This window comes from Nomascus leucogenys, chromosome 5, assembly GCF_006542625.1.
Source record: "Nomascus leucogenys isolate Asia chromosome 5, Asia_NLE_v1, whole genome shotgun sequence".
Lineage (NCBI taxonomy): Eukaryota > Metazoa > Chordata > Mammalia > Primates > Hylobatidae > Nomascus > Nomascus leucogenys.
The window spans coordinates 42119828-42133108 of record NC_044385.1 but is presented as its reverse complement, the minus strand read 5'-3'; the positions used below and the strand labels follow the sequence as shown (position 1 = coordinate 42133108).

At 37.8% G+C, this 13281-nt stretch overlaps 1 protein-coding gene across 9 annotated transcripts in view; it reads left to right on the top strand.

Moving 5' to 3' along the window:
* DOCK7 (dedicator of cytokinesis 7) overlaps positions 1–13281 on the top strand; it is a 234757-nt gene that overhangs the window by 10352 nt on the left and 211124 nt on the right. The gene's annotated exons all lie outside the window — the stretch shown is intronic.

The following is a 13281-nucleotide window of genomic DNA, read 5'->3' as shown; positions in this document are numbered from 1 at the left end:
GCTAATTTTTAAATTTATTTTAGAGATGGGGTCTTGCTATGTTGCCCAGGCTGGTCTCAAACTCCTGGCCTCAAGTGATCCTCCCACTTTGGCCTCCCAAAATGCTGGGATTATAGGCATGAGCCTCTGTGCCTGGCCTTCCTTGTTTTATTTATGATCTCAAAGGGAAAGCATTCTGTGTTTCACTGGTCTAATGGTAGCTGATAGCTTTTTGTAGATATCCTTTTAGTTTGGGTTCCCTAGAAAACAGAGCCTGTTATAAGAATTAAGAATTGATGCTTTATTTGGGGCTTTTCTTCTTCATTCCAGTCAATTCAATTTCTTCAGAGTTAACTCCTTTTTACTTTGGGGTTGCATCATTTGGACCCCATTGGCAGACACTCTGGATATATCACTGCTTTTTCAGTGGCTTTTTACATGGGATTTTTTTTTTTTTTGCAGGAGTTGCAAGTGACAGATCAGATTATTTTGCACACACTCAAAGTGTTGACTCGTGTAACTGAGTGTATTGGGTCCAGGGATACAGATGATGTCAGCAGCCTCTTATCTTCATATCTTGGATAGATTTTCCACAAAATGGCCACTGTGAGATTTGACAGCCCCAGGCTCAAATCCTCCCAGTTTAGTTCTGGCAGAAAAGATCCAAGGTGTGGACTGGGTCACATGTCCTTCCTTGAACCAATTACTATGTTTAGGGGTATAGGAGAGTCTGACCACTGGGGGTCACATGCCCTTCTCTATGGCTTGAGGGAAAGATGTGTTAGCCCCACCCAAATCTTACAGAATTAGTTCCTTACCAAAGAAGGGTTTCTAACCTAAAGAATGAGGATAAGAGTACTGTTCATAGCAAAACAACTGATGTTCTTTAAAATTAGTCATTTTAAGTGGTTCCATATCACTATAATTACTTAAATATGTGGCAGTATAGACAGCTATCCTATCTGCAGTTTAAATGAAACTGGTGAAATGCAAAGAAATTCAAAGAAAACCAGTGTAACCTGATGCTAGCTAGCTGTGGCTTCCCTGTCCCTTAACTTTTTAAAGTTTAGCCTGGATCTTAGTACCAACTCATAGCCCTCCCAAGGATGTCTTCCTGATTTTTCTTTTTGACTTTTGTCACTCATTTTTTCCTTCTGCCTCTGTATGCTTGCATCATCATGGGCTGTTCCTGGTTTGCCCTGTGACACCAGAAAACAGAACTAACTCCTTCATTCATATCAACCATTTAATAATTTTCATAATTGCTAATGATACAGGATCCTGGTACGGAGTCTCAGGGTGCAAAATTTTCTTAGTGACTGCATTCAGCTCTCCTTTTTCTGCCATCATCATTCTTTCTCTTACAAATAAACAGTTTCTTCCATTTATCTTCGCAGAGCAGTTCCAACCATACTCAGATCCTTAGGAAAAAAAAAAAAACCAGCTTTACTGAGGTATACTTTATGTATCATAAAATTCATTCATTTTAAGTGTACGATTAAATGATTTTTAGTAAATTTACAGTTGTGAAACCATCATCCACAATTTATTTTTAGAACATTTCTATCACCCAAAAAATTCCTTGTGCTAGTTTGCAGTCATTCCCTATTTTGACCCCAAGCCCTAGGCATAACTAATCTTTTTGTATCAATCTCTCAGTTTGCCTTTTCTGAAGATTTCACATAAAGAGACTCATGCAATATGTGGCCTTTTAGGTCTGGTGGCTTTCATTTAGCATAATGTTTTTATGGTTCATCTGTGCATATATCAGTACTTCGCTCCTTTTATGGCTAATATTCCATTGTATGTAGCACATTTTGTTTATCCATTCATCAGCTGATGGACATTTAGGTTGTTTCCACCTTTTGACTTTTGTGAATAGTGCCAATAGGAATACAAACTTTTGTTTGAAGGCTTGTTTTCAATTCTTGTGGGTATATACCTATCTAGGAGGGGAATTGCTAGGTCATAGTGTAATTTTGTGTTTAGCTTTTTGAGGATCTGCGAAACTGTCCCACAATGACTGCCATTTTACATTCCTATTAGCGATGTATGAGGGTTCTAATTTCTCCACATGCTTGCTAACACTTGTTATTGTCCTCTTTGATTATAGACATTCTAGTGAGTGTGAAGTGGTATTTCACTGTGATTTAAATTTGTGTTTTCCTAGTGACTAGTGCCTTTTTTTTTTCTTTGAGATGGAGTCTCGCACTGTCACCCAGGCTGCAGTACAGTGGTGCGATCTCAGCTCATTGCAAGCTCTGCTTCCCAGGTTCACACCATTCTCCTGCCTCAGCCTCCCGAGTAGCTGGGACTAAGGCGCCCGCCACCATGCCTGGCTAATTTCTTTTTGTATTTTTAGTAGAGACGGGGGTTTCACCATGTTAGCCAGGATGGTCTCAATCTCCTGACCTCGTGATCCACCCGCCTCGGCCTCCCAAAGTGCTGGGATTACCGGAGTGAGCCATCGCGCCTGGCCAACTAGTGACCTTTTTTATGTGCTTATTAGCCACTCACGTATCTGCCCTGGTGAAATACCTATTCAGATCTCTTACTCATTTGTATTGATTGATTGATTGAGACAGGGTCTTGCTCTGTTACCCAGGCTATAGTTCAGGGGTGCGTTATAGCTCACTGCTGCTTTGAACTCCTGGGCTCAAGCTATCCTCCCAGCTCAACCTGCTGAGTAGCTGGGACTACAGGCCCACGCCACCACATCTGGCTAATTTTTTGTAGAGACAGACTCTATGTTGCCAAGGCTGGTCTTGAACTCCTGGGCTCAAGTGATCCTCCTCCCTCAGCCTCCCAAAGTGCTAGGATTACACACATGCACCACCATGCCTGGCCTCTTACTCATTTTTCAGTGGGATTATTTATCTTGCTTTTGAGTTGTAGGAGTTCTTTATGTGTTCTGAGTAAAAGTCCTTCTTTAGATATATAATTTACAAATATTGTCTCCTTGTTTGGCTTGTCCTTTCGTTTTTTAGGTGATGTTTGAAGCACAAAGGTTTTCAATTTTAATGAAAGTCCAGTTCATCAGTTTTTTTCTTTTATGCATCAGGATTTTGGTGTTGTAGCTAAGACTTTTTGCCTAATCCATTGTCATGAATTTTTTCTATTTTCTGCTAAAAATTTGATAGTTTTAGTTATTATATTAAGGTTTATGTTCCATTTTGCATTAGTTTTTGTGCATGGTTTGAGATAAAGGTCTAAATTTATCTTTAGTGTGTGGGTGTTCAATTGTTGCAACACTATTGAAAAGAATACTTTTGTCCAATTGAATTGCCTTGGCACCATTGTCAAAAAAAATCAGTTGATCATAAATGTAAGAGTTCATTTCTTGATACTCAGCTGCTGTTTCATTGCTCTGTATGTCTATCTTTATACCAGTACAGTGCTGTTCTGGTTACCATTGCTTTAAAGTAAAATTTGAAATTCGTGAGTGTGAGTCCTCCAATTTTTTACTTTTTTCAAAATTGCTTTGTCTATTCTGGATTTTTTGCATTTTCATATACATTTTAGGATCAATACTGTTATAAAGTATGCCAGTTTCTGCAAAGTCTTGTTGGGATTTTGATAGAGATTGCACTGAATCTGTTGATCAGTTTGGGAGAATTGCCATCTGAACAATATTGAGTCTTCCAATCTGTGAAAATGGTGTGTGGGGGGGGTCTGTTTATTTAGATCTTATTTAATTTCTCTCTTCAGCATTTTGAAGTTTTCAGTGTAAAGGTCTTGTACCTCTTTTGTTAAATTTATTTCTAAATATTTTATTATTTTTGATCTTTTGAATGGAATTAAAACATATTTTTGGTTTGTTCATTGCTAGTATATAGAGATACAGTTGATTTTTGGATATTAAACTTGTATCCTTCGACCTTGCTGAACTTGTTTAGTATTTCTAGTAGTTTTTTGTGGGTTCCTGAGAATTTTGTGGGTTCCTGTATACAGGATATTTTTTTCTGTGAGTAAAGACAGTTTTACTTCTTCCTTTCCAATCTAAATGCCTTTAATCCATCCCTTCCCTCCTTCCCTCCCTCCCTTCCTTGCTTCCTTCCCTTTTCCTTCCTCTCTCCCTCCTTCCCTCCCTCCCTCTTCCAGTACAAGGTTGAATAGAAGTGGTGAGAGCAGACATACTTGGCTTTCTCTTACTCTAAAGAGAAAAGCATTCAGACTTTCACCGTTAAGTGTGATGTTATTTGTAGCCAGATGTTGTAAAAAAGGAAAGGTGGGGACAAGGATTTGAGAAATATTTAAGAGTTAGAATAAACACGATTTAGCAATTAATTATGTATACGTTACACCAGGATATAATTTTGTATGTTTATGGGTAAGGCAGCTCTGGGTTTATTTTTATGAAGTAGGGTGGAATTTAAGATAAATTTATATCCTTTTAGGAGGATTGACTTTTTGCAGTAGATACTTTTCTCTCTGTGTTTAATTGCCAATTTCAGGTCAGTGTTAATATTTACAAATGCTAAATTTTTGAGTTCTTTTCTTTATGTAGTTATAATCTAATATGTTCCATGAAATAGGGAGCAGTATTATCACCAGCTTTTAGTTGATGAAATTGAGATTTATATTGAAATGCTGTTGATCACACTGATAGAGCCATCCAAGTCTCCTTAATACAGTGCTTTCTAATGTAAAAGTAATTTTGAGTAATGTTATCCCCAGAATAGTGTCAAATGGGATATATGAGACACCTGACATCTTTTTTACTTCCTTTTCCCCACCAGAAAAGGAGGTATATTTTAAATGTTAAGTGTATTATGTAGAAGGACTGTTTCTTTTTTTTGTTTGTTTCACATATTAACCTGTATATGTTTTAGTTTTCTTGAGCCTTTAGTGGTTACTGGGGTCCAGTCTTCTGTGTTCCTAAACATTTTAACACGGGCTAACTTACAAATGACACAAAGACAGTGGCTTAGATTGGCGTCTTATTTAGCCATACATGGAGGATAGGAAACAGATCATAACAATGGTGGTAGTCATTCTAGTGTTCCTATTACTATGTTAGTATATACACCAGACATTTTCACTGGATATCTTTAACTGACCTGTGAAAGGCTGGGTTTTGGAAAATAGACAAATCATTAATATGAACTATAGCAAGAATTATTTTATCTTTGGAAACCTGGTTCCATGGAAAGCTTTAGGAGCTTTATGGATCTGAATTCAAACCCTGCCTCTACCTTTCATAAACTTGGGCAAGTTACTTTATTTTTGAAATGTATCTAAAAATATCTGTTTTTTAATTATAAAATGTTGCTGCAGAGAATTTGGAAATACAGAAAGCCCTCAAAAATCACCCATAATTCTTGATTCAGACAAAAATCTCTGCTTCATAGAACTTACATTCTAGTGATAATCTTTGGAAAAACTAGAAATAGTTTAAATGTCCACCAGTGGAGACCGGTTAAATATGTTTGTTTATCCATACCAGGGACTTTATAGCAGATAAAAAGGAGATTAGTAGTTAATTAAGAATGAGGTCTTTATGTTCAAATCTTAGCTCTATTCCTTATCAGTTATGTGAAACTCTTGAAATTTCAGTATTCGAATAGAGTACCTACTTCATAGGGTTTTCTAAAGATTGAGGTGTAACAAAAATAACACTTTGCACAGTATGTGACACATTGTAAGTGCCTGACAAATGTTGCTAGTTTTATTAGTTTTATGTGCCAATATGGAAAGATTTCTAATATATATTGTATAATGTACAGTATCAATAAATGAATATTGTGTGATGTCATGTGTGGACATTAAAAAATAAGGATTTCTTATATATATAATGATAGATACGCATCTATTTCTTGAAGGATACCAAGAAAATATTAACTAATTACATCTGGGGAATAAGACTGGGGATTGGGGATTGGAGATGGCAGAGAGATGGACCTTTTATTTTCACCTGTTTGTGAAGTTTGAAATTTTTTCTTCCTAAGTTTGCATTTTGTAATGCCATTTATTTATTTATTTAAAAGATTTCTTGTATCAGGTTTTTTTTTTTTTTTGCCTTCATTTTGGAAAATCTTATTTCCTCTGCTTCTCATAGTAACTTTATGTAATAGTAGAGCTTGAAAGTAATTCTTTAACCAGCCCTTTGCAGGTATGTTAAAGACACATTAGAGACTATTTTGAGATAAGCAAACAGATTATATATCCTATTAAAAAATTGTTTTTAAAAAAGTTTCATACAGAATAGGAGAGTATTGTGTTTTGGTAGTAGTTTGTTTACTTTACCAGATTACAAAGATGATAATAATGATCTCAACTAGACTGAGACTATTTTTCCCCTGCAAATGTTTTTCTATTTGACAATAATAGATAAGAAGTCATACTTTTTTCTTCCCTTTTAATCAATTAGAAACCAACATCACTTATGAATTGGTTTACTCTAAAAGGTGTTTTGAAAGTACTAGGTAGTCTCTAAGTTCATTCTTATTCCGTATCTCTCTTTTTTCCTCTCTATAAATTCTTATATCTGCTTCTCCATTTCTCTTTCTCTCCCCATTGTCTTAGACTTTGAGGATATAACGATTAATAAGATATGGTCCCTGCCCCGAAGGAGCTCTCATAAGTTGTTCCATTCAAGCATTCTTACTCAATTACTTTTCTGGGGAAGGAATTATGAATTTTTCTTTTCTATTCCTGTGTTTTTCACTTTAGCTCTGTAAACACTGGGTAAGCACTTTGTATGTGCTGGGCACTCTACTAGAGAAGATGAAGTTTTGACTTTTAATTGCTTAATTCCTTGTAAGGAGACAGGTAAACAGATTTCAAAACAATTTGATAGGTGCTGTGACTTTGGTATTGTTTGATTATCACAATGAGATAGAAAAATGCCACTAGAGTTTGAAAACATGTAATTTCTTGAATGGCAGAAATGAACCCGTTTTGGGACATTTATACCAAGTAAGAGACAGCGTAGAGTAGCCCAATCAGAGGTGAAGTTTTCTTGTCTATTCCTCAAGGAGGTTGCAGAGGTGCTTCTGAAGAAGTAGTGTGTCAGACCTGAGAAGCCAAATTCTTGTTACTTCACTGTACTCTTTTCCCCCCACCATACTTTTATACTTACAGGTTGCATGACTACTGTTCCATAGAAACCTTTTCAACTTACATGCTTCTATCAAAGAGAGTGCTTAGAAACATTGGGCTTTCCCACTACTGAAATCAAACTCAATTAGCAAGGCAAGGTTCTTATTCAACAATAGAAAGCAGTCAGTGGCTAGTCTGCTGCTTGTCTGAATTTGTCTCCTGGAAGCTCCTTTTCCTTGAATGTATGCAGGTAAGCACAGGGTGCTTTGAAAGCATAGGGAGGAGTGTCCAAACAGATTTAGACGCTCAGTTGTATGGAACAGAAAGAATCAGGTAGGGCTTTATGGAGGATGTGATATACATACCTCTTGAAGTTTATTTGCCCCATCTTACTTCATATTTGACTTGTTAGTTTCCCCACTAAGGCAGAATAATAATAACTGAAGCCTTTTTGTTTTTTGAGGCAAGCGCTCACTTTATTGCCCAGGCTGGAGTGCAGTGGTACGATTAAGGCTTACTGTAGCCTTGACCTCCTGGGCTCAAGCTGTCCTCCTGCTTCAGCCTCCCAAGTAGCTAGTCCTCCTGCCTCAGCCTCCCAAGTAGCTAGGACTACAGGTACACACTATGACTCCTGGCTAATTTTTTGTATTTTTAGTAGAGACAGGGTTTTGCCATGTTGCCCAGGCTGTTCTCAAATTCCTGGGCTCAAGCGATCCTCCTGCCTGGACCTCCCAAAGTGCTGGAATTACAGGCATGAGCCACTGCTGAAGCCTCCAACTGAAGACTTTTAAGCTAAATTACAAACATCATTTGCATCTCTAAAATATTAATATGAGGACATTTTACTATATGCTGCTTTCCACACAGTAAAAACATTTTTAAAAAACCCCTAATAACTCTTATGTATTACCTTGCCCATGTTCAAATTTCTCATCCCCCAAAATATATTTTACAGCTGGTTTGTTCAAATCAGGATCCAGTAGTAACCATATGTTGCATTTGGTTATATCTCATAAATCTGTTTTTCCACCCTCTTAAATAGACTTTGCCTTTTAGTCTTAAGTCTTTTTTACACTAAAACTTAGTCCACTGCCTTTACTTTTTAATTTATCCACCACATTGACCCGTAAGAGATTTTGGCACATGGCATGACGTGCTTCTAGTTTTCATGCGATGGCTTCCTTGCAGTAGTATGGTTACACTGTTCTCTGTATTTCCCATAAACTGGAAGTTAGATGTAAAGGTTTGATTTGTTTCAGGTTAAACATTTTTTGGCACAAATACTTAGTAGGTGGTACAATGTTGTTTTTCTTTAGTCTGTTGTAATTTATTTATTTATTTATTTATTTTTTTGAGACGGAGTCTCGCTCTGTTGCCCAGGCTGGAGTGTAGTGGCATGATCTCGGCTCACTGCAACCTCCAGCTCCCTGGTTCAAGCAATTCCCCTGCCTCAGCCTCCCGAATAGCTGGGATTACAGGTGCCTGCCCCACATCTGGCTAATTTTTTTGTATTTTTCGTAGAGACGGGGTTTCACCATGTTGGCCAGACTGGTCACGAACTCCTGACCTCAGGCAATTCGCCTGCCTTGGCCTCCCAAAGTGCTGGGATTACAGGCGTGAGCCACTGCGCCCAGCCTATTTATTTATTTATTTTTGTAATGGAGTCTCACTGTGTCACCCAGGCTGGAGTGCCGTCGTGTGATCTAGGCTCACTGCAACCTCTCCACCTCCCAGGTTCAAGCGATTCTCCTGCCTCAGCCTCCCAAGTAGCTGGGACTGCAGGCATGCGCCACCATGCCCAGCTAATTTTTGTATTTTTAGTAGAGATGGGGTTTCACGTGTTTTCTTTATTGTTAATTCCAACTCATACACAGTGTTAGAACTCTGATACAACCCATCATTCATCAGTTTTGAACTTAGTTACACTACTGCAGTGTCAGCTGCTCTCTTCCTTTTCTTTTGGGGATTTTTAGCTAGTCCTTTTTTTCTTTGTCCCTGATACGTCCTTTACCCTTCATTTCTTCCCTGGCTTCTATCTCAGATACAAATAATGGCAGTTCCAAGATACCTTATTATTTGACATAGTACATTCCAGCTATTTTTTTTGTGACTTTATAGGAGCAGCTCAACTAAACTTTCTTATGAGTTCAGTATGAACTCTCCTTATTCATCTTTACTCAGGCTTTACTTCTGGTCCCATGAAGAATGACTAGAGAGAGGCAGGCCCAGATTGGCCTTATCACCCTTGGTTCATTCTGGAAATCATGGCTAGATAGGGTGTCTGAAAGTAGGAGTGGGTTAGAAGAAAGGTTAAATGCAACATAATTTTCTCTCGGAATGTGGGTCTTTTGCTGGTTATTTGCAGCATCATATAATGAATGGCCTGAGTGGATGCTTTCTTTTGTGAAAACTGTGATGTATGTTGACATACGTAGCTTGTAGGAATGGAGAGAGTGGATAAAGAGATAAATAGGTCAAATACTGGCTGATGTTTTCTTGGGAGGGATAGAAGGTTTTTTCATATTATAATTTAGGGGCATAAGTAACTACAGAATTTTTGACCTTTTCTACTTTGCAGTTAATATTAATGGTTTATTAGAAGGAAAAAAGACTACCTTGTTTTTCTTTCTAAGCTATCACTAGGAGTAAGAAAAAATCTGATTGGAAAAAGTAACCTCTGATAAAGGATTTTAACTGGTATCAGGGCTTATATTTATTCATTACATTTCTTTCCTGCATACTTTGGATCATGATATGGTTAAGACATACAGTTTTTTTATTTGAGAAGATTCCTTCACTACCATTTTATGAAATCTTTGCAGAAGGTCCCAGTTGTAAATACATCTCTTGTCTGGGTTGCACATATTTTTATGGTTACTATAGCTCAGTTTGGAAATGGTTCTTGTTGCATTATCACTGCTTATTTTCAAATTAATAGATTTTCTTTTTGGGGGGAAATTAATGTCATGTAGAAAGATATTTGTAATATGAGGATTATCGTTTTTATGTCTGTTATTAAACAAAAGATTGCCTCTTTTTGAAGTAACTGTTTCATTATTTTAAATTTCACATTTTAACATCTGAAATCTTCAATTAACTGATGGTGTGATGGTTAATTGGCAAAGTTTTTATTTATTAGCTGTACATGGAGTAATGTCACTTCTTAACAATTAGTGATTATTTTTATTTTTATTTATTTATTTTTGCAATGGAGTCTCACTCTGTCACCCAGGCTGGAGTGCAGTGGTGCAGTCTCGGCTCAGTGCAAGCTCTGCCTCCTGGATTCTCACCGTTCTCCTGCTTCAGCCTCCCGGGTAGCTGGGACTACAGGTGCCCACCACCACGCCCAGCTAATTTTTTTGTATTTTTAGTAGAGACGGGATTTCACCGTGTTAGCCAGGATGGTCCTGATCTCATGACCTCGTGATCTGCCTGCCTCAGCCTCCTAAGGTGCTGGGTTTACAGGCATGAGCCACCATGCCCGGAAATACAGCAGTTTACTATTCAGTTTACTCATGATTTAGCCCTAGAAACACTGAGCTAGTGCTGAGATTGGTAGAGTGAGGTGAGTAGCAATGAGGGAGGTAGAAAGTTTATTTTGTGTCCTTTTTTTTTTTTTTTTTGAGACGGAGTCTTGCTCTGTCACCAGGCTGGAGTGCAGTGGTGCGATCTCGCTCCACTCGATCTCGGCTCACCATAACCTCCGCCTCCTGGATTCAAGCGATTCTCCTGCCTCAGCCTCCCAAGTAGCTGGGACTACAGCCAAGGCACCACCACGCCTGGCTAATTTTTGTATTTTTAGTAGAGACGGGGTTTCACCATGTTGGCCAAGATGGTCCCGATTTCTTGACCTCATGATCCGCTGGCCTCGGCCTCCTAAAGTGCTGGGATTACAGGCGTGAGCCACAGTGCCTGGCCTATTTTGTGTCTTTTAAAAGGCTTTTACATATTCTCATCTCAGCTTCGATGAGAGGATCAGGATATGTAAGGACTTCAAGCTAAACATAATAATGAATACTCACATTATATAGGCTTCATTAAAATCCCTAATGAGGCTAGGCATGTTGGCTCATGCCTGTAATCCTAGCACTTCGGGAGACCAAGGTGGGTAGATCACCCGAGGTCAGGAGTTCGAGACCAGCCTGGTCGACATGGCGGAGCCCCGTCTCTACTAAAAATACAAAAAAATTAGCTGGGCATGGTGATGCACGCTTGTAATTCCAGCCGCTTGGGAGGCTGAGGCAGGAGAATCGCTTGAACCTGGAAGGCGGAGGTTTTGGTGAGCCGAGATAGCACCACTGCACTCCAGCATGGGCAACAGTGAGACTCTGTTTCAAATAAATAAATAAATAAAACCCTAATGAAGTCCTAAACCGAAGCGAATGTTCCTGTCTTTTCAGACAAAGGATTACATAATTCGCCCTTTGCCCTCTCCTGAATCTGTTCTCCCTCTCAAAGATTTCATTCTCTCTCCAGATTTCAGCTCTAACCTCTAATTGTTTTCTTGGTGCTTTGGTGCTGTTTTCTTCCTCCCTTGTCATTAACTTGTTTTTTTTTTTTTTAAACTAGTAGACTTTTTTTGGGAAGGGCGGTTTTAGGTTTACAGAAAAATGAATGGAAAGTATGGAAAGTTCTTATACATCCTCTCTTCTCTCCCAAATTTCTCCAGTTAGCATCTTGCATTAGTGTGGTACATTTGTTATAATTGATAAGCCAATATTGATGTACATTGTTATTAACTAAAATCCATAGATTAAGTAGGGTTCACTGTGTTGTACATTCAATGAATTTTGACAAATATATAATGACATGTATCCACTATTACCGTTTCATACAGAATAGTTTCATTGTCTGAAACATCCCGTGTAGGAGTTTTTTTCTCATGCTGCTAATAAAGATATATCTGAGACTGGGTAATTCATAAAGGAAAGTGGTTTAATGGACTCATAGTTCCACATGGCTGGGGAGGCCTCACAATCATGGCCGAAGATGAAGGAGGAGCAGAGGGACATCTTACATGGTGGCTGGCAAGAGAGAATGAGAGCCAAGCAAAAGGGGAAACCCCTTATAAAACCATGAGATCTCATGAGACTTCTTCACTACCACGAGAACAGTATGGGGGAAACTACCCCCATGATTCAGTTTTCTCTCACAGGGACCCTCCCACAACACATAGGAATTATGGGAGCTATAATTCAAGATGAGATTTGGGTGGGGACACAGTTAAACCACATCACCCTATTTCTACTTATTCATTCTTCCTTTCTTGTCCCCACTCTAGCCCCTGACAACCACTGGTCTTTTTACTGTCTTCCATAGTTTTGCCTTTTTCCAAATAAAATATAGTTGGAATCATACAGATTGGCTTCTTTCACTTAGCAATATTCTTTTAAGGTTCCTCTATGTCTTTCATGGCTTGATAACTCATTTCTTTTTATCATTGAATAATACTTCATTGTATAGCTGTAACACAGTTTGTTTATCCAGTCACCCACTGAAGGATAGCTTGATGCTTCCAAGGTTTGGCAATTATGAATAGGAAGTTAGCCTTTTAAAACACAAATATATAAAGTACCTCAAGTCAACTACTTAAAAAAGGTTGAGCTAATTCAGTATCTTAAGCCCTAAAGAATGATAACTCTTATTTTTGTGTAAACATTTCTAATTGTATAGTTGGCTCATAACAATGCTCAGTAAATGTGTGTGAAATGATTGAATATGAAAGAAGGAAGGAGGAATTAAAGAGAAGAAGTAGGAGAAAAGATTATATCTTAAATCTGGATACTTTTAGGAAAATGAGATTATCTTGAAACTCAGCTGGAAACTCTAAAGGGGACCAAGATGGTCAGGGCTCTGAATTAAATCATTAGCTTGAAAACACTCTAGAGTTTTTTTATTCGTAATTCTTATACTTTAAAGTATATATATTTTAATTTAATATACATTTTAATATACATTTTAAGTATATACTTTAAAGTATATACATTTTAATATACACATCTTTTTATAGCTCCCAACTGTAGAGCCAGTTCTATAGTTCCAGCTCTATTGTAGGCCAAAGTGTGTTCCCTAAAATGCCATATTAAAAAAACCTCATATAGGTTGTCTGTCACTCTCGTACCCTACATCAACATAAGATGTTGTAATGTAATTATAAACTAGAAAAGTGTTTCCTAAAATATTTTATGAATTATAGCCTTATTGTTATGCCGAGATTTTTTTCTTTAAATGAATCTTTAATGTATTTAGCTTCCCTCCATT